The sequence below is a fragment of the Diachasmimorpha longicaudata genome, chromosome 6 (genome assembly GCF_034640455.1).
Source record: "Diachasmimorpha longicaudata isolate KC_UGA_2023 chromosome 6, iyDiaLong2, whole genome shotgun sequence".
Classification (NCBI taxonomy): Eukaryota; Metazoa; Arthropoda; class Insecta; order Hymenoptera; family Braconidae; genus Diachasmimorpha; species Diachasmimorpha longicaudata.
Genome location: NC_087230.1, coordinates 4,560,315 through 4,584,198, shown reverse-complemented (window position 1 = coordinate 4,584,198; position 23,884 = coordinate 4,560,315). Strand labels below are relative to the sequence as shown.

Sequence of the window (23,884 nt, the reverse complement as noted above, 5' to 3'; positions counted from 1 at the left end):
GAGACGGGTTAAAAAAAAAATGCGAGGAGGAAACACGTGACATGTGCCAAGTACCGGATGCAAACACAGGGCAATACCTAACGTCAACTCTGATGTTCTACATTGTGTACGATCGCACACTCCATGACGTGTGTAGAGTTGATTTGGCCGTTTTCATATCAGCAAGATCGATATCTTGGGTAATACGGCAAGTCGGGGGTGTAAGGCGTTCCGCTCGCGGTCTTTTACATTCTTTACTTCTTATGGTGAGGTACACTTTTTTTTGGTATCTTAATGGATGCAGAAATGGGGGTGAAAAAAAAACTAGGGAATTGTTTAAAAAATTCATGTTATTTTGTTTTTATTTCTACGAAAAATCGCCCCATTTTTTGAACGTTAAGAGAACTACCGAAAGTTTTTAAGACAGGTTTTGTTAATAATTTTGAAAATTAATAGAGGAAAAGTCCTTGTTTTGAATATTTAGTTCAAAATTTTTGATGAATTTTCAAGGATTTTACTGAATTTAAAGAATTTTTGAAAATTTTGATTTAAATCCAAATTTTCTGAATGTTGGTAGAATCTATGAAAAACATTATTTTAATGGAAAACTAAGTAACGAAGTGGGGAAAGAATTTTACAATTGTGGAGTTATTGAAAATTTACTAGAAATCCTCCGAAAATTTTTCACAATTCCTTAAAATCATTTAATTGATAAATTTAAACGTAATTTCTGTGAAATCCAGAATCTTGTTCTGGGAAATGCTTCTGTACAGTTCTTCCCGTCATTTACCACCAATACACAGATTATGTGGATTATAACTTATGAAAGTGAATTAATTTACAAAAAATGCTGACCACCTCTGGCTTGTACCACGAAATCGATTATAAATATGCCAGGTGCACGATATAAAGAATATAAAAGAACTACCGGATCCAGCTGCGCGTTATCATTGGTTCGTTCTCGAGTCAGCGATTAAATGGTGTTGTTGGTCTATGTCGCTTCTCTTTGTAGTCGTGCCAGAGTGGAAACTACTCGATGCTGGTTTATTTTATGACATATTTATCTCACCGAATGTCATATAAATTCAGAACATATTAGTCAGAATGTTTACAATGATAGCGAGCGGATGAAAAATTACACTGGATTTTCCGGAAGGCCCTGGATTCAATTTTCAAAGAGAAAAATTTAATGGAATTTTGAAGTTATTTCGGAATTATTGGGATTTCAGGAATTTTTTAAATCGAGAATTTCTATTTTCCAAAATGATTTATTGTACAACTACAATGAACAGTCCCTACAGATTTCTCCATGATATTATGAATTATCAACAATACAACATAACTTGAAATTTCAGGGGTTTTTAAAAACAATTTTAACTTTCAATTTCGTTCAGTTATTTGTGTTATTCAAAAAAAATTGTCTGAATTTTTTGGGGCAAAAAAATGTCTATTTTTTAAGGAAAAAATCAATAGAGTTTCAAATTTCTCTGAAAATTTAAGTAAAGTTCTATTTATTTATTTAATTAAAAAATATGAAAAGTCCACAATTTGCCAACATTTTTATCTGAATTTAAAGAATTCCGTAGGTGACCAATTTTCCACGAAACAACTAAACTTATATTTACATCTTCCACGATTATTCCACAAATTTATAAATTTTTAATGAAAAATCTTGTCCAATTGTTAAATTTACAAAATAGACTCTTCACAATTTCTCATATCAAATTTTCATATTCATTACCATGAATTCCCTGTGCTAGATGAATTTCGAGTACACAGGAAATTTTTCCGTACACAGGATCAGCCACTCGGCTTATAAAAATGATTCCAACGAGTTTTATAAATAAATTTAAATACGAAAATGAGAAAAGTTGAACTACCGGTTTAAGTTTTCAAGTTTGTTGCACCTTTTCAGCGATTTTAAAAAGCATAATTAGAGCCTTTGAATAACCCTCGACACGTGGCCAACAGAATAGAACATATGTATGTGTATGTGTGTGTGTGTGTTTAGCATCGTGTAACATCCAGGTGACACTGTTTAACATTCTCAGTGGCTTCGATATTTTGCGTGATACGTCAAACAGGGAATTAATAACTTTCGCGTTTTGTTGGACTGGAATTTTCAACTTCCGCTTGTTTTCTAGTCTTTATTCTTTGCTTTTGCTTCTCCCCTTTGTACGTATGTACTTTCCTTTTTCGAAATTGGGCACAAGTCAATCGTACAGCCTCAGCTCCTCTCCATACCATTCTCACGCAATTACGGAGCGTCCCAGGTTATGCAACTGTTGGACATCTTGAAGATCTGGCTTTCAGTTATTTTTTATCCGATCTGGTTACGCTAGCGTATTCCGAGTTTTGTAATGATAATTAGGGCCCAATCCAGGTTGGAGTTTGAATAGAAATGATGAGTACAACGACCAGTTCATTCATTGTAATTTTAAAAAATTAATTATTCTTCACTCCTGTTTTTTCCTTTTGTTTGAAATATGAAAAATTTACATTTTTCGTCGATTTAAAACAAAAGCCAAATTTATTGTACGTCATCGCTGTTACTAAAATTTAGTACTAATTTGATTGATGGGATAATCAAATTAATTCGATTCACGAGAAAAAATTATCGTCAATAACGCGGATAAATATTCGATGAAAAAGTAATGAATAATTGATTGAAAAATTATAGAATTCCATTATCTCTCCCAGGTCCATTAAATCATACCCAATTACTCTTTAATTATTCATCCCCACACGTGGAAAACGCCCATAAATTAATTGCCGTCTTTTTACAAGTCAATTTTGCTTTTGTCATTAAAATCATTTTTAAAAATTCAGTTTTTGATTTGTAAAGTTGAAAAAATTAACGTCAAAATTATAACGTTGAACACTACTCATAACAATATGTTATAAAAATGAATCATCAATGGTTCACCGACAACAAAATTCAATGACCAGTGGTGATAAATGTTAAATAAATAAACCATGAATAATAAAGTAAATTATCATGTTTTAACTCTCATAAATCCATCGAAACAAGCCCTATTACACCTTAATTATTCACCTCAACCCCTCTTGCACTTTACTATTCATAATTAAATTGCTCGGCAAGTCATTAATAACAACTAACGTTAAACGTATTTCGAAGACTTCTAAATGCTTTGAGTTAACACCCACAGTCGGAATATTGGCGTCACTATCGCAGGAAGTGGCTTCCCCCATTTCCTCACTTGAGTCCTTGAGAACCCGTCTTTCTGGGTCACTTTCCCCCTCTTTCCACCCCACCCAATAACTTCTCTGAATAAGTTTCATAATAATTTAACCCCTTTGCCAATTAAACTTATTCACACCATCCAAATAACTCCAATCATCTGTCCGTTATAATTAGAAAATTTAACTGCGATGTTTGACGCCTAGAGGATGTGTCGATGAATCATAAATTGTTCATTTACAATTCTAATATTTGAAAACCCAAAAATAAAGACCTGGTCATTCTTCAGGCACTCACTTTTTTCAATTTTATCATTGGCTGGGAAGTATTTTTTTCTCTTTTGAATTGAGAGAGAAGATTTAATCTGACAATTGGGAAGTGACGTGAATCATCCGGGGACTAGTCTACGAGTAACCGATGTTTCTCGTACGAATGATGACTGTCTTTCCTTCTTGGCATTCAGCACGTGTAGGAACGTTACTTCCGGTTGACTAAATTCCGAAAGCACTGTGATTCCTGCTATTGATTTCGTTGCGTTGAATTTTAATTCAGGGCCTCCATGGAAAACAGACAAAATGTTTGATTACATTAGCAATTGAAAGGGCAGAAGAGAAGTTAAATAGATCTTTCGGGATTTTGGTGGAAAATAGGATGGGCTGACTATTTATTGTTATGCCCTCATGAATTACTTAATTGGAACGAAAATTTAGTGGGTATTTTGTTGTTCATGGGATTTTGCATTTTACTGATAGAACAAATTAGTTGTTGTGAGTGGATAGATTTTCATTGTGGGTTAAGATTTATTTGGTCTTTAACAGTTGATTGATCATTTATTGATAAAGTTTGCTCAATTTGTGTTTCGTTATTGGAATGAAGCATTTATTAACTAATAATGAATAATCATTTGGTCATATTTAGTTGTATTGGTCATTAAAAATTCACGAAAATCGTTTGAATTGAATGGATTATTCTATCGATGTGGGAAAAGTGTTGTTTCCTTTTTCTAAATTCATTGATTTCGATTGATACCCGAGGCGATGATTACGTAGAATTTTCATTCAAGATCTTGATCAGAATCGGAAGAAAAGTATTTCATCGAATTTGCGATTGTAGCAGCGGAAGTGAAATGTAATGGAACTTCAGGAATTTTATTGAATTGATGAAACGATAGGGAAGGTCGACTATTGCTTATTTATTCTCAGAAGTTATTAATTGTGAAAGGAATTTCATAGCTATTTTATTGTTCATATAGTTATCAACTTCACTGACAGAACAGAGTAATTATTGTTAAGGATTTGATGTTGTTGGAGCTTGAGATATCTTCTCTCACCAAACGTTCAATATTTATTAGTTAACTGATTTGTATTTGGAAAGTTTTGTTTAACTTGTCTTTCCCCAGTCACGTGAAATGTTCTTCAACTATTGATACATATTCATTTGATTATATTTAGTTCTTTCATTATTTAAAAGTTCACAAAATTCGTTTGGAATAGAGGAATCCTCATTTCTTTCAATGTCCACTGATTGTAAAGACATTTACGACTTGATGAGAAACAGAATAAAAGTATTTGATTAAATTGGTAATTGTAGTAGTGCAAGTGGAATGCAATAGAACTTCTGAAATTTTATTGAATTGGTCACATGGTAAGAAAGGTTGACTCCATTTCTTCTATATTCTCAGAACTATTCAGTTGAAATCCAACAATCAAAGATATTTTGTTGATATTTTCATAACTTGCAGAAAATGTTTACAAATATTCTTATCAGAATATCCTAATTTCGTCGATATTTACAGTGAAGTTGAAATGATTTTATGGAGATTCCGCTTACTGTGATTCCTATAGTTGTTATTGTCATGCTGATTTGCTCAGGGACTTCACGAAAAATAGAATAAAAGTATTTAATTGCATTTGCAATGAGAAGAGCGGAAGTGAAATAAATGAGTACTTCAGCAACTTAATTGAACTAATGAAGCTTCAAGAGAAGTTGATTTCTATCTGCAAAATTGTCTCCAAAATTAATGAAGTCAATGAAATATTTCAACAGAATTCAGAATACAGTAATATATTTATAATTTAGAAGAAATTTCTTCGGACAGTTCTCTTCCAATTCACTACTAGGAGGTATTTAGGCTCGTAACAGGATCAGGCTTAGAAAAACTGTGAACAATTATTTTTAAATGAAGCTTTTTTCTTATTTCTAACAAAATACATTATTTTTATTGAATACTGGCACACGTGGGACTTGAAACAAATTATAGACCTGAATTATTCTATAACTATTTGAAACACGCAGAATGTTCTGGCAAGTTCTGGAATATTCGGGAATAGTTACAAGGAAATCCACAAACGATGAGAACGCTTGAAAACATTCTGGAACGTTCTGGAAGATTCTAGAAAATTATATACATTTTTCCCACTGGAAGTGCTGGAATTCGCTGTATTAGAAAATTCCGGGAATGATATGAACGTCTTCTGGTACATTCTAAAATACTCCAGAACATTCTAGAATATTTTCAAACACTTCAGAACATTGTCAACTATTCTAGAACATATAGGAACATTTCAGAACAGTGAAACGTTCTGTCAAGCGTCTTGAACATTCCAGAACACAATGGAACATTCTATTTTGTAAAATTTCTCTTAAAATCCAGTAATTTCACAGATACATCCACAAATAACCAATAAAAATCAAATCAATCCCATTGAATCACTTACCAACTAACCTGAAACATTAAAACGAATGAATTTACGTAATTACATCCACTACATCAACCTTACACACACAATTTTAATTAGAAACTCGAATTACCCCCAGGTGAAATTAAACCCAACCTTCATTGGTATTAATGCAATTGTACCAGAAACTCGATCAACCACTTCGATTAGTTATTCCACCTTTGAAGTTCGATTACTCTCCGGGAGACGTGAAAATTTTATCAAGCATTGAACACGCGTTCATCCCCCTCCAGTCCACCCAACTCCCCATTTCACCCCTTTTCCCTCATTCTATCTCCCACTCTTTCACCATTCTCCAATCCCCATTCGCCGCAGACGTCATGAACGAGCTAGTGGCGTTGTAAACTTGAAAATCAATGTTGGAAAGTTGGAATGATGGACTGTATTCGGTGAGTGTGTACACTGGATCGTTAAGTTTTTGGCTGTGGGTGGTGAACCGATGGACCACATACTCATAAACACATACACATGCACACATACATCGACAGGAATGTATGCAAAAGTTGAATGGATGGGGAGGGGATCAAAAGCCGGTGCGAAGCGCTGGAACAACTTGGCCATCCGGAGATATCTGGGCATCTGGCGCCAGGGCACCATAAATATAGACAGGTGTAACCTTGGGCCAATTTGATTTCGTGTCTCAGCTACACACATATCGATGAATACCCCTAGCGTTGAATTATCATCCTGAGAATGTTGGTATTTGGTATTTGTCCATTTTCCGCGGATTTTCGTATTTATTCGGTTGCGTTGCATAAGCCAAATGCTATTTGTAGCTGAATTGCTCGGGTTCGGTATTTACTCGGGTGGGTGGATATAAATTTTCATGATTTTTCGGGAATTGAAAGATATTTTTGTCGATTTCATCCCGATTTTTTTTTAAACAAAAATTTGAAGTCCGAATTTTTGGAATTTAATGCAATTGTGGGAGATAACAATTTTCACGGGAAATTTGATGATATTGGGAGCAAACGAATTAATTGATGCAAATTGATATCATTTTTTGGTTAAATTTAGAACTTGAAGGGCAATGAGAAATTATTATTAAGACACATTAAAATATTTTATTTCAATTAAACTGAACTCTCAATTCGATAATTTCCCAGGCATTTCCACACTTTCTTCAGAAATCTCTATAATTCATATCAATCAAAATATTTCAATCGATTCAATTCCCCCTTTTAATCAATAAAGTCTCCCCATGCGTTAAAAACATTTTCTTTCCATCAGAAACTATCATTCAATCATAAACAAAAATAGAATTCCCGTCTAGGCTTGAATAAACTCATTCCTTTTCTTCAAATAAAATTCAAACACCTCAATTTCTCCAAATCTATAAAATAATTCAAAGTAACTCATCTGTACATAATTAAAAAAAAAATTCAATTAAAATTTATACGAGAAATTATTTATATTCGCTCGAATAGCCAACGAGTTTATTTCGATACTCTCAAGCCCCTCGGATTAATCATCTCCAACGAATCGTATTAATCGTGTGGGATGAAAGCACGTGGGCGATGTTCTTTCGTAAGGGCTATTAATTCCATGTTAATTGTACAAAAGTGAGTGGAGATATTCATAAGTAACGTCTTGTGTCATATTTTACTCGGAAAAGTGTGTTGATAGAGAACCTGGGGGTGTACGAACTCCACCTGCTTATTCCCCCCCCCCCCTAAGCCCTCTCTAACCCGTTTACCATCCCCTCAATTTCTCCAGAAAGACGTGTTTGTATCTACGGTGAGTTAATTCTGTACGTTATACTTCCGCTTTACCGTGCCAGCTGTGAATTTTTCGTTACCACGTGCCGCATTCATGTTTTGCATATTTCAAGTTAAAAACAACAAAGTTTTGTTGTCACTGAATCCAAGGGGGGGAAGAATAATGCAACTGACGGAGGGAATGATTTATGCTGAATTTTTTGTGAATAAAATTCGTTAGCTATTCTGCCATCTTGGCTTTTTGTCAGTGAATTTATTCCAAGAGTTTTGATTCTTCTTCTTGGCTCATTGAGATTTACTCCCTATCGAACCCCTCAATACTTCATCTTTTCCAATCTATTTATTTTCTGGTAGTCACGTCTCATTTGTGAAAAGGGAGTCCAAAGCCTGGTGAGAGACAGCCGTGGGGTGCGAGATTTGTTCGGGTTGGTCCATTGAAATAGAGACACGGAAAAAAAAATATAAAATTGGACAGCAGAGAGAATGATAAATGCAGGACGGACCAGGATTTGGGAATTTAGGGCGGCCTTGGTCACCCCTCTGGTCACCCCACAATTCGAGCGGTGAAAATTTTTTGTTCAATTTTCTGGATAACTTCTTGGGAATTTTTATGAAGTGATTTCGATGATATTTACGACGGTATAAAATTCGATTTTTCATTAATAATTGCGTGTGGGTGGTTTATATCGAGAGAAAATAGGTTTTATTCCATTTGTGATTATTAAAGCGGAAGTAGAGGAAAATAGAACTTGAAGATTTTTTTTACTGAAATAGGACAATGGTGATGAAAATTGATTCTGATTTTTTGATAATTTTCACAATCCAAAGAAGTTGTTCGATAAATCCTGACGTAATTTTTTTGAAAATATTCTCGTAAACTGCTCATTTTTTCCCCCACCCTACGAACTCACCGACATTAATTTTCAAAAGTTTAAAAATAGAATAAAACAATAACATGAATTATAAATTGGAACGTTCAATAACAAAAAATGTTATCCACTTCAAACACAGTTGTCTCAACCAACGAATGAAATTTACTTGAAATCTCTACACATGTTCACACGAGTAGAACATGTTCAATCCGAAACTCTATAAATATTTATTTAAATAGAATGCGATATGATAAAAAATAATATTTTTGTTTATCACCATTGATCATCAAAAACAGACGATTCGAACAGCTTCTTGGCTTTAACCGACGCTTGTACAGTTTGTTTTCAGCCAATTTATAATCTCCACGTGAATCATGGTGTGCTTCCGAGAAGTGAGAGAACTCATCGTGAATATGAATGATTTTCTGGGTGAAAACTGCTCTGGCTAAATCTCCAAAATTTTACTCCTACGTATTTATCTCACTCTCGTGCTTCACCACCAGGTCTTTGGTACACTTGGGCGGTACTGCTTCTGTGCATCAACTTTTGGAGGTCGTGGGGGGGTGTTGGGTGCTAAAGGGGGTTAGTGGGTGGGGTGGTGGTGGGTGGGGGGACTTTACCGAACGAAGCGGAAAGTCACAGTCACTCGTGATATCACGACAGGAAGTTGAAGCCTGGCGCAAGTGTTGCTGCTTCTCTGGGTAGTTTTTCGTATATCACATGGGTTTTGTGGTGGTTACGTTGAGAATAGAGATAAATACTTCCCGTGTGGTTTTTTTTTAATGCGTAATACACGTGGGGAAGGGTTTGGTATCGAAGTTCGAGAGGAAACTTGGGGTGATAAGAAAAATCAGTCTATTTTTGAAAGTTGTAGATTAAGTGGGGAAGAGGATAAACTGAGGTAAGGATATGAACAATTTTTGAGTGACGTGAGGGGTCATTATTTTTTTAGATAAAATTGAGTTATGTAACTAATTTAATCTATTGTGGTTGGGGATTATAACATTGAAGGGAATTCTTTTAAGGGATTTTTAGTCGGTTTTGTGGTCAATTGTCGTTTTTAATGTGACTTGGTCGCATAGTTCCGCAGAAAATTTCATAAATTTTGGATGTGAAATTATGAGTTTTGGAGGCAAATGTTTGGGCCTGTTGCATTTTTTAGAAGTCCGGGAAAATTTATTATCATCTGTGTGAATTGATTTGAACGTTTGAAACAAAATTGAATAACTGGATGAATTTGGATTAAAATTTTCGTCGCATATTTTTAATTTTTCCCATTTTTTTACATGAGTATCTTCAAAAGCACTAAAATCCTTTTTTAAAAATTGTGAATAATCTAATTTTCCAATGGAAACCCTAAACTCCAAAAAATTATCTAATTCATCAATAGAAAAACTTCTAACAACATCAAACTTACATGAAATTACAGTATACAAAAATTTTAGGTGACGTCGAATAATAATTCAAATTCACCAAAAAAATATTCTAAAACTGAATAATCAATTACTTGAAATAAATCATTTTCCATAAAATATAATTATTATTTTCTTATCTCCGTAGCTTATTCACATCAACTTTCAATAAATTTAACTAACTTCATAATGTTGCGTATGGAATACGCAGAACATACAAAAGGATGGTATCGCCAGTTATTTTTCCGGACTAACGGAATTCCATTGATTTTTTATTGACACCCAAATTCAGTTTGATTGTAATTTCAATCCTCACGTCTGCTCTCAATCGTTTTATTCTTTTATTATCCTCAATTCTCCAAATCTCCTGGGGAATCCCCAGTTGTCTGTCCCCAACCTGGAGAACACCTCTACCTGCTCCCGCTTTCCTGCAGATACCTCTACCTGCTTCCCTAGCCTCACTCAAGGAGGTCCTACCCTAGTTGTCCTCTTCCCAACTACCTGCGCCCAATAGGATATAAGCCGGACATTTTTTCAAAATTATTTAGTATCACCGCATCGTTCACGGCTCTATCTAATACCGCTAGTGAATAAACGGAAAGAAAAAAAAGACAAAAGTGTTCCACCCGATTTATTTCAAGTCCCCCGGAATTCACCTGTCACATCCTTTCCACACATTCCTCAAGATCCGTAACTACAAAAAACTGAATCAACTGCACAAAGAACCGATTCGGCGTGCAGTAGTTAGAGTTGAGATTGTTTCTACAGAGTAGAAATCTAGAACTTACAACTCTAGAAAATTCAGGTTAATTACAATCTCAACCCCTAACACATAACATAAAAATAAATTTTGCAGTCCCTGGACTGTCTCACTCAGTATTTGACTTACTCCGGAAGTTTCTCCTCAGTTGGGGGTGAATATTCGTGTAAACGATAACCGCCATTTTCACCTGTTTCAATGTGTAACGTGAACATACTCGTTGCCAACAATCGTTAATGACTGGGGTACCCGTGGCCCCCGAGTAATTTAGTATATCAGGGGAAGATTTCAGTCATAATCATGGGACATAATCGCGGCAGGAGAGGGCGGGGGGAGGGAACTACTGTCATCTGGACTCACCCATATCGTCTTGGGGTCTTCCTGTATCAGTTGTTTCCTGGTGAAACAACTGAAACAACATTGCCGTGGATTTCCAAGGCACTGGGGGAGTTGGAGCGGTAGAATTCCGCTGGGGGGTCACCTAAAATGTTTCACTACTTCAACTAACAAAGAGCTGAGAGGGTTTACCGGACAGTCTGTCTATGGGGTTAGGGGCGGAAGAGTGGGAGAAGGGGAGGGGGGGGGGAATGAATGCCTTGTGGGTATTATTATTGTTACTGTATTCCATTAGCAATAACACGGTGTGTTGGGGTGAGTTTCCACTGTCTGATGCAGTTGGATGCCTTCATCGTCGACGATAATGATGTGGATCTTGCGGCAAGTTTTGGGGGGTTTGATTGTTCTCGAGTACTTTCGGGTATTTAGACTGAGTTTGCAGAGTGTTTTCGGGGTATATCAGTGGGTGCTAGGGTGCTGGTTGAGTCGTGGGGAGTTTTAGGGATTTTTTTTTGCACTGTCAAATATTTTTTGGCGAAGTTCTAGAGGGGAAATATTGAAAAATGCAGGGGGAGGAAATTTAAAGAAATGAGGTGTAAAATTTTTGCTGGGGTAAGTTTGAAGGGTGTAGCCTCAGCTGGGATGCGTACGAAGGTTCGGTAGACAGCTGGAAATTGCAGGAAATTAGCCCCTTGTAATGTTAGGTCAGCAAATTTTGAAAAATTAGGGGTGAATGTGGAGGGAGAGAAATTTGTTGGTGAAAATTAACCGACTGTTCTGAAAAAGTGTATCATGAGTTATCGTCCCCTCATTTCTGTACCGGAAATGAGTAAAAGTGAATATATGGTGATTAATTTTTAGTCTGAGTTAGGGAAATTTTATTCTGACGGATAATAAATTTTACTTTTCCAGTCCAGTAATTTTTATGCAGATAACGATGGTTCTCTTGAACTGTTGGGAAGTTTTACCTTAACGGTAGAGTAATTTCTACTCTACCGGTACAGTAGTGGCCATTATTATCAGAATAAAATTTCTCTAACCTAGAATAAAATTGGATCATCATATGTTAATTTTTACTAAGCTTTGGGATAGAAATGAGGTAACGGTGATTTATAGTACACTGTTACGAAACAGTAGGGTAATTTCCATCAGAATTTTCTCTCCCTGTGGCTTAAAGGGGAAGAAATAATGAAATTTCGTTCTTTAAAAATAATTCGAAATTTTTTACAATATCATTACAATAAATAACCTAATCACGAAGTTTCAAGTATTGGGTGTCATTTTACCCCACTCCCCCATAATTTTTTCGTAATTTGAACCGACAGAAAAAAAATAGTTCAGACCCTAATGAGATGTGATAGTGTTACACTTTTACGCTAACAATTTTTAATCGAATGTCTTTAGTCGATCCGGCTTTTATTCCCTTACGATGCCAATTACGATTTCATTTGACTTTGATTTAATTAATTAAAATGCTCATGAAGTTATTTATAAAATGATACCTATCCCAAAACTCACATCTCCATAGTGATGGAAAGTGGAATAATTTTTTTATTCATTCCATTTCTGAGTTTTCGTCCAAGCAAAATGAATTGTCAATTTCAATGGCTGCCCCCCCCCCCTCCGCGCCATGCGCCGAGAGAGGGGAGTTATTCGCAATTAGTGAATACATAGCATCCTCACACGTGTTCTCAACGGCTAATTTCCAGCCGGGTAAACTTTCGTAATCACCTAATTACTCTATTCCGTACCTACCACCGGTTGTTCGGGTAATTCGATAGAAAAAGGCAAAGGGTAGTTGAGATAGTGACGATTCGAGTGGTTCTTTCCCTTTCGTCGAGGAAGACTAGAAACCAACAATGTCTTCTTCTCTGCGGATATTCAATTATATCAATGTCTTGGTGTTTGGTATCACAGGGTGAATGAGGCAAACTGTCATATGGGCTCATTCTGCTGCCCTACGATACAGACCGGGTGTCTATTACACCGGAAGTCTCACCCGACTAGCCACTTCCGTTAATTGAGATATTGAGTTCGCGAATTGATCGATTAATACAACAGACTTTTCTACTTTGTTCGACGGCAAACGTTGATTGAATTATTTTCGGGAAATTAATGAGTGAGAGGAAGTTAGGGGAGTATATTATTGAATTATTTATTGATTGTTAATTAATTGTTGTTTCGGAAAAATTAGTTTTTGACATAAAAAGTTCTCGATTTAATGAAAAGATCAGTAGAAACGGCAAAGGTTAATTATGTAATGAATAATATGTTGCTAAACGTATTTTTCAAGTGGTCATTAGTTGATGATTTATCATGAGGTAAATTGAAAAATTCTCGTTTTCCTGGGAATTTTCTATTGTTATTTTTGTCCGCATTCACTGGACAAAATTGTTTGATTTCAATCAGTTAATCGATCCTTTTCATCGGGGTAAATAAGCATTTTATGTTGTTGCCGCCCCCATTTTCCGTTTGACACACAACACCCTCCTTAATTTTTCAAATTCCTGAATAAATTTCTTCCTGAAAGTTACCGCGATCTTGATGAATGGAAGTACATTAATCTCCGGGACGCGATGGTGAAGGTTTATGTACTTTCAGCTCAAAATAGATTAATAATTTTGCGAAGGAAATTTGTTTGGGAATTTCAAGGAAACGAGGAACTTCTGTTACCCCTAAAGAAATGGCGCTTCGGCGTATCATCTTCAATCGCTCTCAACTCGTTTATTTTCCATTATTTTATCAATCAAAAATATTTCTTCAAATTTCTCATCGAAAAATTATCCAAAAAATCGTTGCAATTATTTCCGGTCATCAAAATAATTTTCATGAGCTTCAGGACAACTTTTACAATTTTCGAAAAAATAGTCCTCACGTTTAGTAAATTTTCCCAAACTAACTGAGTGCAAGTCATATTTTTTCTTCTATTTAATGTAAAGAACTACTAAAAATCAAAGTTAATTAATCTCCAATTAATTTGTCCTGTCCGCTAATTTTTTCCCCAACTTATTTTTGATTATTTTAACTTTCTCTTGAATTACAACATTCGGCACGTGAATTTTTCTTCACTTCTGCACATGCTGTCTAAACCAACGAGCCACAGATCAATAACCCCCCCACCCCATAAACAATATCCGCAGTGAAATATCCACAAGAGGGATGTGGCCAGTGATGGTGAGATTAAATGGAATAATGTTATATCATTCAGTTGGGGTTTCAGAAAGGTGAAGAGGCATTTTGCGCATTGAGAATTGAGTACCATCAATCCTAACACCATTTACCGTCTGTCTGTGCACTACTTTTCTCACTAGTCGTTCAAACTGTATCCGTCATTCTCCCTAAAATCCCCACTTCTGTTCACCAAGCGGGGTGGAGGGTGCCATTTTCGTATCATCAATTATCATGAGAATACTACGGTGAGAATGTCGACTGCCTCCCAGTCTCCATTCTGCTCATAACACCCGGGCTTTTGACGCAGTTGAATGCATGTCTGTGGCACATACATCATGAAATACATTTTCACTTGATCACAGTGATGCATTACTTTCATATTTACGGTATTTTTTGTTTTTATTTAGTTTATTCACATCATCGTTGGCGTCTCCTTCATTAAAAAATAAAGAATGAGGGGGATTTTTAAAGGCTCACCACTCACTTTATTTACGACTCTATCTCCTCCTCGCTGTTAATTGCCTTTAGATGAACACAATTTAATACCGGTGTAATTGATATTTATTGTTGTAATAAATCAATAGACCTGGTGATATGTTGAAACTCAAATGTCCTATTTTTATTTCAAGATTAATTATTATCTTGGTAATTTGTTGGTTGGGGGAGGAAATGGGATGAGAGCCTTTTTTTTTAGAGAAAAAATTCTGAAAAAATATATTTTCGGTATTTTTTTTTAATCTAGGGGTTTCCAGATAATTTAGTGGGGCAAGGCATTTACCGCAGGCGGTTGCATCTTTTTTTGGGCTAATTAGTAATCAACTGATCAATAGTGAATTGTTGTACCTTGAATCTGCAAGCTCATTTGAAAATTAATTATCCCGGTAATGAGCTGGGTTAAGGGAGGGAATGTGATAAAAGCTTTTCTCGTTGGTGAGAAAATTCTCTAGCAAAATGTCCTCTGACATTTTCTTCCAGAACCATTAGTTTTGAAGATAATTCTAGAAGGATAGTCCTTTATCTTTATCAAAAACTTTTGGGTAAAATATCGGCGAGAATTGTTGGAAATCTTGATTGTATTAAAAACACTGAATTTCAGTACAAATTTAGTTTCTGAAAATTCCTGATTTTATGGTAAAATCCATAAAGATTATTCCACAAAGAATAATACAAATCTGAAGTGCTAAAGCTCTTTATATTATTTCTAATCAGTAATAATTTATAAAAGAAATATCTTTTTTATTATCACGTCTGAACGTCACATTATTTTCAATTTTTGTTATCTAACAAAATCCGAGTAATTTCTGTTTTAATTGAAGATATTTTACCAATTAAATCATTGGTAATTGTCAGTTTTTAATATCAATTTGACCAAATAAACAATTGTATTAATTTGTTTTTTTTTTCTATGTCTGTTATAGGTGAGTTTCTTCTACGAAGAAGAGCTTATGCGTACGTAAACATCAAATAAAACACATACAGAACATTCAGAACAAATAAACACTGTGAAAGCTTGGAGAATAGATGCATGGGAATTGATAACTCTGGTGGAAAGTTGGTGACAAAGTGTTGTACAGAAGGTAAGATATCCTGGTGTACGAAACCAATGAAAGAATTATTCATTAATCACGGGATTAATTACGATAGTATGTTATCGGTTTGCGGGATGACAAGCATCGTAAAACGTTGCGTGCTGACTTTTGTTGGAAAGTTGAGGATTTTTACTCCGGGAATTTATTAATCTCGGTGCTTGTGACCCCAAATGGGGTGAGCCTCGAGAGAGAAATAAAAGCTTTCCGCGTTTGTCGACTGCATGTGGAGGTTTTTTTTTTCCAGTGGTGTTATTGCATATTCCTTTATGGAGTACAATTGCTCTCAAAGAGAAATTGGATTTAATTTGTTTTTTTTTTCGGGGAAGTTTTAATTTTATTAGCGCTCGGCTATCCTGGCGAATTGCCGTGGAAATGTCATTAATTCATCTAGAATTTTTAATGTTTTCTGATGCATTTGGAGGAAATCTGCTTGTGAAGTATAGAGTCCCTCCGGAGTTTTTGCATATTTTTTAAAATTTACGACTGATAATAAGATGACGAGATGACAAGACAAAAATGTCACAGAAATATTCGAAAAGTTGACAATAAAAATGTTGGACGATAATATTTAAATAATTATAGGTTTGAATAATAATTTTAATGATTACATTTTTGTGAAGTCACATTGTTTAATATTTTATTCATTATTTTTTGGTAATTTTGTCTGTTGGACAATTTAAAACCTTTAAAAAACTCTAGTCTCACTCAAAGCTCACAAGCAGATAAAATTCAGTTTACCCAAACGGATGAAGTGACTCCCATTTTCACTTGAGATTTCGTCAAATATCTCTGAATCCAGAGGACATAGGAAAATTCTTATCATAACCTTTTTTGTGGCTTTCAATTCGCCCCCCAAAAAAGATTATGACAAAAAATTCACTGTCTGCGTTAAATCCCGAGTTATTTGATGAAAATTGGCCGATAGTCAAAATAGATTTGAACAGTTTAGGTGTTTCATTACTGAGTCATCATAACAAAAATATTCCGAATAAAAAAATCAATGAACCTTCCCCTAAGAGGGTAATTCCTCTTTCATCGTTTCAACCTCATCCCGAGGTCTTATTTTAGCCTCACACGCGCGTTAATCCCACGTGTGTAGTTGTTTGCGTCTCGCCCTGGGCGATTCCATGTTAATTAAAAACAAATGTCAGGAAATTTGATAGATTGTGGTAAATGGCCTGCGAAAGGGGACACGTGTTAATATGCCTCGGGAAAAAAAACACCCTCCATCCCCTTCCTCTCCCTCAGGAATGGAGAAAAGACACATTTTGCAATTAGAGTAGATCTATCGACCGGAAATGAACTATTCGTTCAACGCTCAAATCAATTATCATATTTTTAAAAATATCCCATTGATCTGGTCTCGGGACTGTTTAATCATCGAAAATGAGGAAATTTAGGGGTCATTTTTTAAAGGGTTAAATTACTCGACAAGCCTTTGATCACTGATGTGGTTGACGTGTTGCCAATTAATTCCGAAATTAACTCAAGCAAACTTGTAGACGTGCTTATCGCCTGTGGGGATTTGGTGTGGGGTGGTTAGGGGGGGGGGCGGGGCGGGAGAAAAGGGGGTTGAATGCATGTGGATATGTCCCGCAAAATTAATCGTTGTCTCGTGCGCACCGTGGTGCACTTTGCGGCATTGCCCCAAGGTGGTACTTCGATTCATATCACCTGGGGCTAAACTTCACGGTCCTTTTTGCCGTTGTTATCACGAGATTGTGAGGATGGAGTGGAATTTAACATGAAATTTGGAATTTTAATCGGATCATATCACTCGGTTATTTAATTTAAACTTTGGCTTTAAAACTTGGACTCTTACAATCGCTTAATTTAAGGTACCACGAGGTTTTAGGTAGACAAAATTATTTGGATGATGAGAGAAGTTCGTAGGGTCGTTGATGTACAAATTATGGGAATTGAAATATTTTTTTCTGTTTTAATTCAACATTTTTAGTTTGAAGGGTCAGGACACTTGGAGGGTTGAATGACTTCGGTGCCTTTATGATCTGTTCATTTATGATATTATGGAGTTTAGTGAATAATAAAAGTATTTGCTATCGATTGAGTACAAAGGGAATATTTTTTCGTCTAAATACAAATGAATTTTTATGGCTTTAAAATGAGACTAGAATGACTCAAATCGGATCAGTAAATCAGTTAATATTAACGATTAGAGTAGATTCCTTTCATTTTTGCATTCAAAACTTATTAAGCGCCTGATCGGATTTTTCCACCCCTCGGTGTAATAAAAAATTCAGAATTAACTGGCGTAAATTTAAAATGTAATTCCAAAAGTACTCGTTTAGTAATAAAATACATTAAGATACTGAATGAAAATCTCTCTAATTCCCCAGAAAACTTTATGATGTGAATTTAAAATGTCAGGTTAAAATTTATCGTTAATTAAACTGTTAGGTATTAAGAAGAAAATGAGTATTTAGGAGGGTAACCTGGTGGTAGATAAGGAAATTCAAAAAAAGACGAATGGAGTTGAGGGGCGAGGGGGAGAGTTTTGTAGTTGAAATGAAATTAACGTTGGAGTAAAGTACATTCTTGAAATCTTCACTGCCGTTGAAATGAGAACGAGGAGAGGATATTTGTCTCCGTTGGCTGGTAATTACGTGACCAATTTTCCGGGGGAATGTCTTAACCCTCGTGGCTTTCAGGGCTGCAAGTGGGCTTGATGAGACTGGTGAGACTTGAAGTCGGAATTTTTGGTATTGTTTTGATAAAAACAAGGGCTTGAGATATTTTTCTGAATTGTCTATTCATATATTTGAAAAACAAACCATTTAATAACAAGAATTTCCCAGAATCTTCGTCGCATAAGAACCCCATTACGTAATTATCTAAATTTAATCAACTCTTAAATAATTTTTTAATCATGAAATTTGAGTCTTCATAAGATGAGTTTTCATTTCATGAAGACTCAAATGCTTGTAACATTTTACCTGGCGATGAAGGGAAAGGAAAAATCTGAAAAAAAAAAGTAACCAAAACTATTTGCCTACAATAGCAGTGAATATCCTTTAATCTCTCATACCCAGACAATTATCCTAAAATGGTCATTCATATTAAAAAAAACATTCACAAAAAAATTCAATTCTCGGAATTGTTATAATGTAACAAATCCATCTACTAATTAAATGAATTTAATAAAATGGCTAATTAATTTTCTCCATTAAATTAACTTCATGAAATGAAGGCTTGAACGCCTTGTGGTAATTTTATCAAACGCGACAGGGATGAGCAGACCTGAAAAAAAAAACACACAAAAATAGAAGAAAATTATTTTCTCAAGATGGAACAGAATATACCCTGTCAGTTATACTTCACACAAACTAACGTGCACGAACTCCCTACACTGACCACTCTCTTTATTTCCCTCCTCTCCTCCCACTACACCATCCCCTCTTTCATCCACTGGTATCCCCTTGCTCACGAATTTTATCTCTTTTTGCATTCTCCACTGTTCCACTGAGACACAAAATAGCCAGCATCATCTCCACCCATTCCTCCAGTACAGCTGCAAGGCACCCCCCTCCCCATCCCTCTTCAATCATAAAATTCTCGAGATTTTTCATACCGAAACACGAACTGAGAAAATTGTTTTCATAGGAAATTGCACAAAAATTTGTTTTCTATAGTCGTGTTTCTAACGTTTCTGTATATTTCATGCTTGTGCTTGCTGATAACCATCTGTAAAGAAGCTGGTGGTGTGCTACACAGTATATACTCTTCTCCCTTGTCCTCCATTTACTCCCCCCCGGTCTCGTCTCACCCCCTCCCGGCACTCTTGGTAAATCTTTTTCACGTGTTATTCCAAGGTTGACGTTGAATTTCCCACGCATTCAACCGTCACAGCAACACATTCCGCCGGTTTATCCTACGAACTATTATTATTATTAGGACTGTATAAATTTTTGAATTAACAACAATTTGTGATTTATCATTTATTGACATTGGAGTTTATTTCGCTCGTTAAAGTTGTGAATAAGAAAAAGTAATAAATTAGTATTTTGACTCTAGCTATGGCAGAAGATGGTGGGTGGCCCAATGGTGGCCCAGTATCGGCCAATGTTGGCCGACCATCGTCGTACGGTCGGCCATCCTTCATGTTCTATCAGGAAGATTGGTAGCCTGAGAAATGAGTTCAGACAAATGATTTTATGTAACTTTATATTAATCACAAAATGGTTGCTTAATGCAGCAGTAATTTTGTTTGTCTTAATTGAAAACTCAGGAGAGTCATTTAAATTATCTTGTGTGCAACAATTTTTCGTCTTAATCGCGTGCAATGTCTGTCTTAAAAATTGAATCATTTCATTTCGTGAAATTTCACTGTTTTCTTACGGGCTATTTTAACGTGAGAGAGTGAACACAATGAATTAACACAAAAAATCCATTTAACATTTCCAACGCTTCGAATGTCAAATGTCAATCCTCCTCGGAGCAATTACTATTTAAATTATTGTAGGGGAAAGACGTCGTGAGCCCGAGAAACAAAGGGTGGAGGGGATAATCTAAATAGTGAAATTGTCCCGGTCAATTAATTATCTTAAAATACCTCAGAAATGCAAAAGTTTGAGAGGAGATGAAATTTTAGGGTTAACACTAGTAGTTGAAAAATATTATGGAATGACAAATTTGAAAAATCCCCCGCTTTCTCAGCGACAACTTCACGCGAATCATCAGCCAATGAGAGTCGATCAACACCACTCAACTCTTATTTCGATATAAATGTTTAATTCCTCGATCGAACGCTAATCGTCAGGGCGAATAATCATAAAAATCGTAATTAAAAATCTCACAATTAAATAACCGGAATTCAAAGTAACCGCCCAGTACGTTTGTGAGCCAATGAGAAATGAGCGTGACAGACTGTCGAGATATCGATAGTTATCGTTTTTTACAGCACGTCCTTTTTAAAATAGTCTTTAAAAAATCGAATTCAACAATTTCATCATCTGCATGATACAGATAAAAATGGATAAATTATCTTTCCCCTTTTATATTGTTTATTTTTAAATCAGAAAATGCGCGTGAGGCGTCAGTGAGTCTGCCAGATGGTGCGAGACAGACGCTTGATTGCAATGTTGTGGGATATAGTTGGTTGGCACAATGAAGCGTCACCTAGTGCAAGTGGGAGAGAGACATATAAAGTGTTCAGTGATAGGGGCGAGTGGTGGAGAAGGGGAGGTAATGAGGGTGGTTGTGAGAGAGACGATTGTGGGGGATATCCTTGATGCGATCGCGTGTACAAATCCATCAGGGTGGAGTAGGGTGGAATAGGATGGTGGGAGGGAAGACAGTTCTAGGGGTGGATTGAAGGGGAAAGACATCGTTTGCACGAGAGACAACCGATGGCGAACGATCTCAAGCGTTTCTACGGTTTTTCATTTTCCTTCGGAGGTTACATTGCGTGGGACTTCAGATGGGGCAATGGAGGAGGAGGGGGGGGGGTGATACATGTGATTATTTGTAGTGGGAGGAGAAGAAGGGGATGAGTGGAGTTGGGCGTTTTCCTCTATTTTTAGACTGAGGTAAACATCTAATATTAATTTAAGGTTTTGGTTCATTTTCTGGAGATAATCATGAGGGTGGAAAGTTTTGAGAAGCTAAAAATGGAAGGGTGGGATATTTCTACCCCAAAAAACCGTATAATTGATTCTTTTTCTATACACTAATTATCAAATTAATTAAACTTGAATTTTCACGTAAGAAATTTTTTTTTGTTTTGGATTTTTCGATGACTGGGGGATGAAAAAAGGGTTATGACTTGTGGATGGAATCGGAAATTATATCGCCTTCTAAGTGGAGTTACTTGTGGTAGAGAAATTCGTGAAATTAACTCGTTTGAATGATTAACAGACAGTTCTCTTTAAAATAGAATGAATATCGTAAATTATTTAAACGGTTTAATATCGCTCTGAGTATTGGAACAGTCTGTATAATTTTATTGGACAACGTCAGACTTTATAATGCGTGCAAATGAGGTTGGGGGGGGGGGGCAGTGGGGTGAGTGAGGGAGCAAGGGGTTCAGGACAATTCTGGAAAATTTAAATAGCGTTGAGTCTAGGCAGCGTTTAATGTGTCCACTACTCCCCCCCCCCTCCTCCTCCTCCCCACGGTGGTAGAACTATTACTACCGCCGCTTACATGTACGATTCATATATTGTGTATGCGCCAGTGCAGATTCTCTAGCATAAATTAACTCTGACACTCGTCGCACATAATACAACTACTGTATGCCAACTGTTATATTGTTGGTAGCTGTTTGTGTCACTTGGTGTACAAATATAAAATAAAAGTGACGTTAGGGTTTTTTTTTTTCCATTTCTTGTATTAAATGGAACGATGACCGTATGCTTTGTTTCGAGTTTATTGATTACTTTTATTTTTATCGTTTATTTTACCTCAGAATTTCCCTTTCTCTTTTCGACTCATGAATGAAAAGTCGTAAATGAGAATGACTGCAAATTAAGAGGAAAATGTGTGAATTTATGGCGATGTTTTTTTAGCTGACACATCTTGTATGGATTTCCTCGCCATAAATGAACGTACTAGAGTCAATAAAATGAAGAATGAAGTTTAAATGAATGTTAAGAACAATTTTAAAAGCACAAATTAATAAATTCCATCTATTGCCAACGGGGGATCCAATTTATATGTGAGAACAGTTTGAAATTCCCGCGCTTTCTTTCGACGCTAACTTCAAACAATTACTCTACCAATGGGATTGACAGGTCGGTCGACTAGTTTGTTGGTACACTTCAGTATGACACGAGTTAGTGCATTATCTGTCAAGGTACGATTACCGAAATACTTATTCGAGTGAAATGTTTTTTCAGTGACTCGGTGCCTGCCAATACCGCTACATTTTTATTGTCCAAAGAAAGGAGATAGTTTAAAAATAAAGTAGTGTGGTAAGCACGAAATGTTGAAGAAATTCAGTCTCGATATGGGGCGTCACACGCGACGTCTTTCGATGTGGCAAGAAGTTGAATCGTCTCTTTTTTTTATTTTTTATTTTTTCCCCCTCGATATTTTGTTTTCTTTCCTCCCCCTCTCGTACTGAAACGAAAAAATAAGAGTTGTAATTTTGTTTGGTGTCTGCACGACAGTCAATTCACATCGATTTTTTTTTTCTTTTCTTTTTCATCTGAATAAGTGATGCCTCGAGCTTCGATGGGTCTATAAAATATCTATGAACCGAGATTCAGGATTGAATTTATCTCGACATTTCTCGAGAAACGAAAAGTTTCCTGAGAAAAAAAAAACTTATCCACCTTGTGAAGGGCCGGGAGTATATTGTATCTTCCTAGAATGATAAGATATGCAGAAAGTTTTGATATCCGTTGCATAAGACAATACGTATCAGCACGCAAAAGGGAGAGAGGAGTTTGCATGGATGAAGACGTCGTCGGGCTTTTTGAACATCTTTTGCGACATTTTGCATCTATGAGGGGGTGGAGGAGGTGGGGACAGGGGGTGGCCTCGGTGAGATATGCAATGTTGGGTATGCAGAGGAGGGAGGATGGCTCACAATGAAAATTTATGAGATGTATCAAGTATTCCCGTCTGCAAGGTATACTCCTGTGGTTGGAAACTTGTAGGTGGACACACAACAGGGTAACAACTATGAATATTCCAGTGGGTGATGAAAAAACATTCGTGATGTTAATATTTAAGGGTAAGGGTGGGCGTACTCGAACATGTGGCATTGATTCTCGAGTGAATGAATTTTTTCTTCCGAAGGAAAGACATTTTTTTATGTTTTACGTCCAAATGAGAGGATTGTATTTCTCAGAATTTTCGTTTTCAATTTTTTGGGGTTGAGGGGGTTGAGGGGACGAATTTTGAGACTAAGTTTTAGTTTTGGGAATGTCGGTCCAATGTCGGCACAACATTGGCATAATGTCGGCGCAAGGTTGGCACAATGTCGGCGGGCAGAATTACGTAGTTTATGATTATTTCAGTCAATCTGTGGGCTTTGATAATTATGGAGATGAGTCCGTGATTTTTCATTTTATGCTATTTATGAATGTATGGGATGATTCGGGCATACTCGGATATATCGTTCACATTTGGAGCTCTCCCAATT

The 23,884-nt window shown here is 36.0% G+C and overlaps 1 protein-coding gene across 2 annotated transcripts in view; it reads left to right on the top strand.

Annotated features, from left to right (window-relative positions):
• Window positions 1–23,884, top strand: part of LOC135163980 (brain tumor protein) — a 67,953-nt gene that overhangs the window by 10,146 nt on the left and 33,923 nt on the right. Inside the window, exon 2 of one of the 2 annotated variants that reach the window (XM_064123887.1) lies at window positions 15,607–15,765. The exons of the other annotated variant lie outside the window; for it this stretch is intronic. The gene's annotated coding sequence lies outside the window, so the exon portion shown is untranslated. The remainder of the gene's footprint in view (window positions 1–15,606; window positions 15,766–23,884) is intronic. 2 annotated transcript variants of the gene reach the window in all.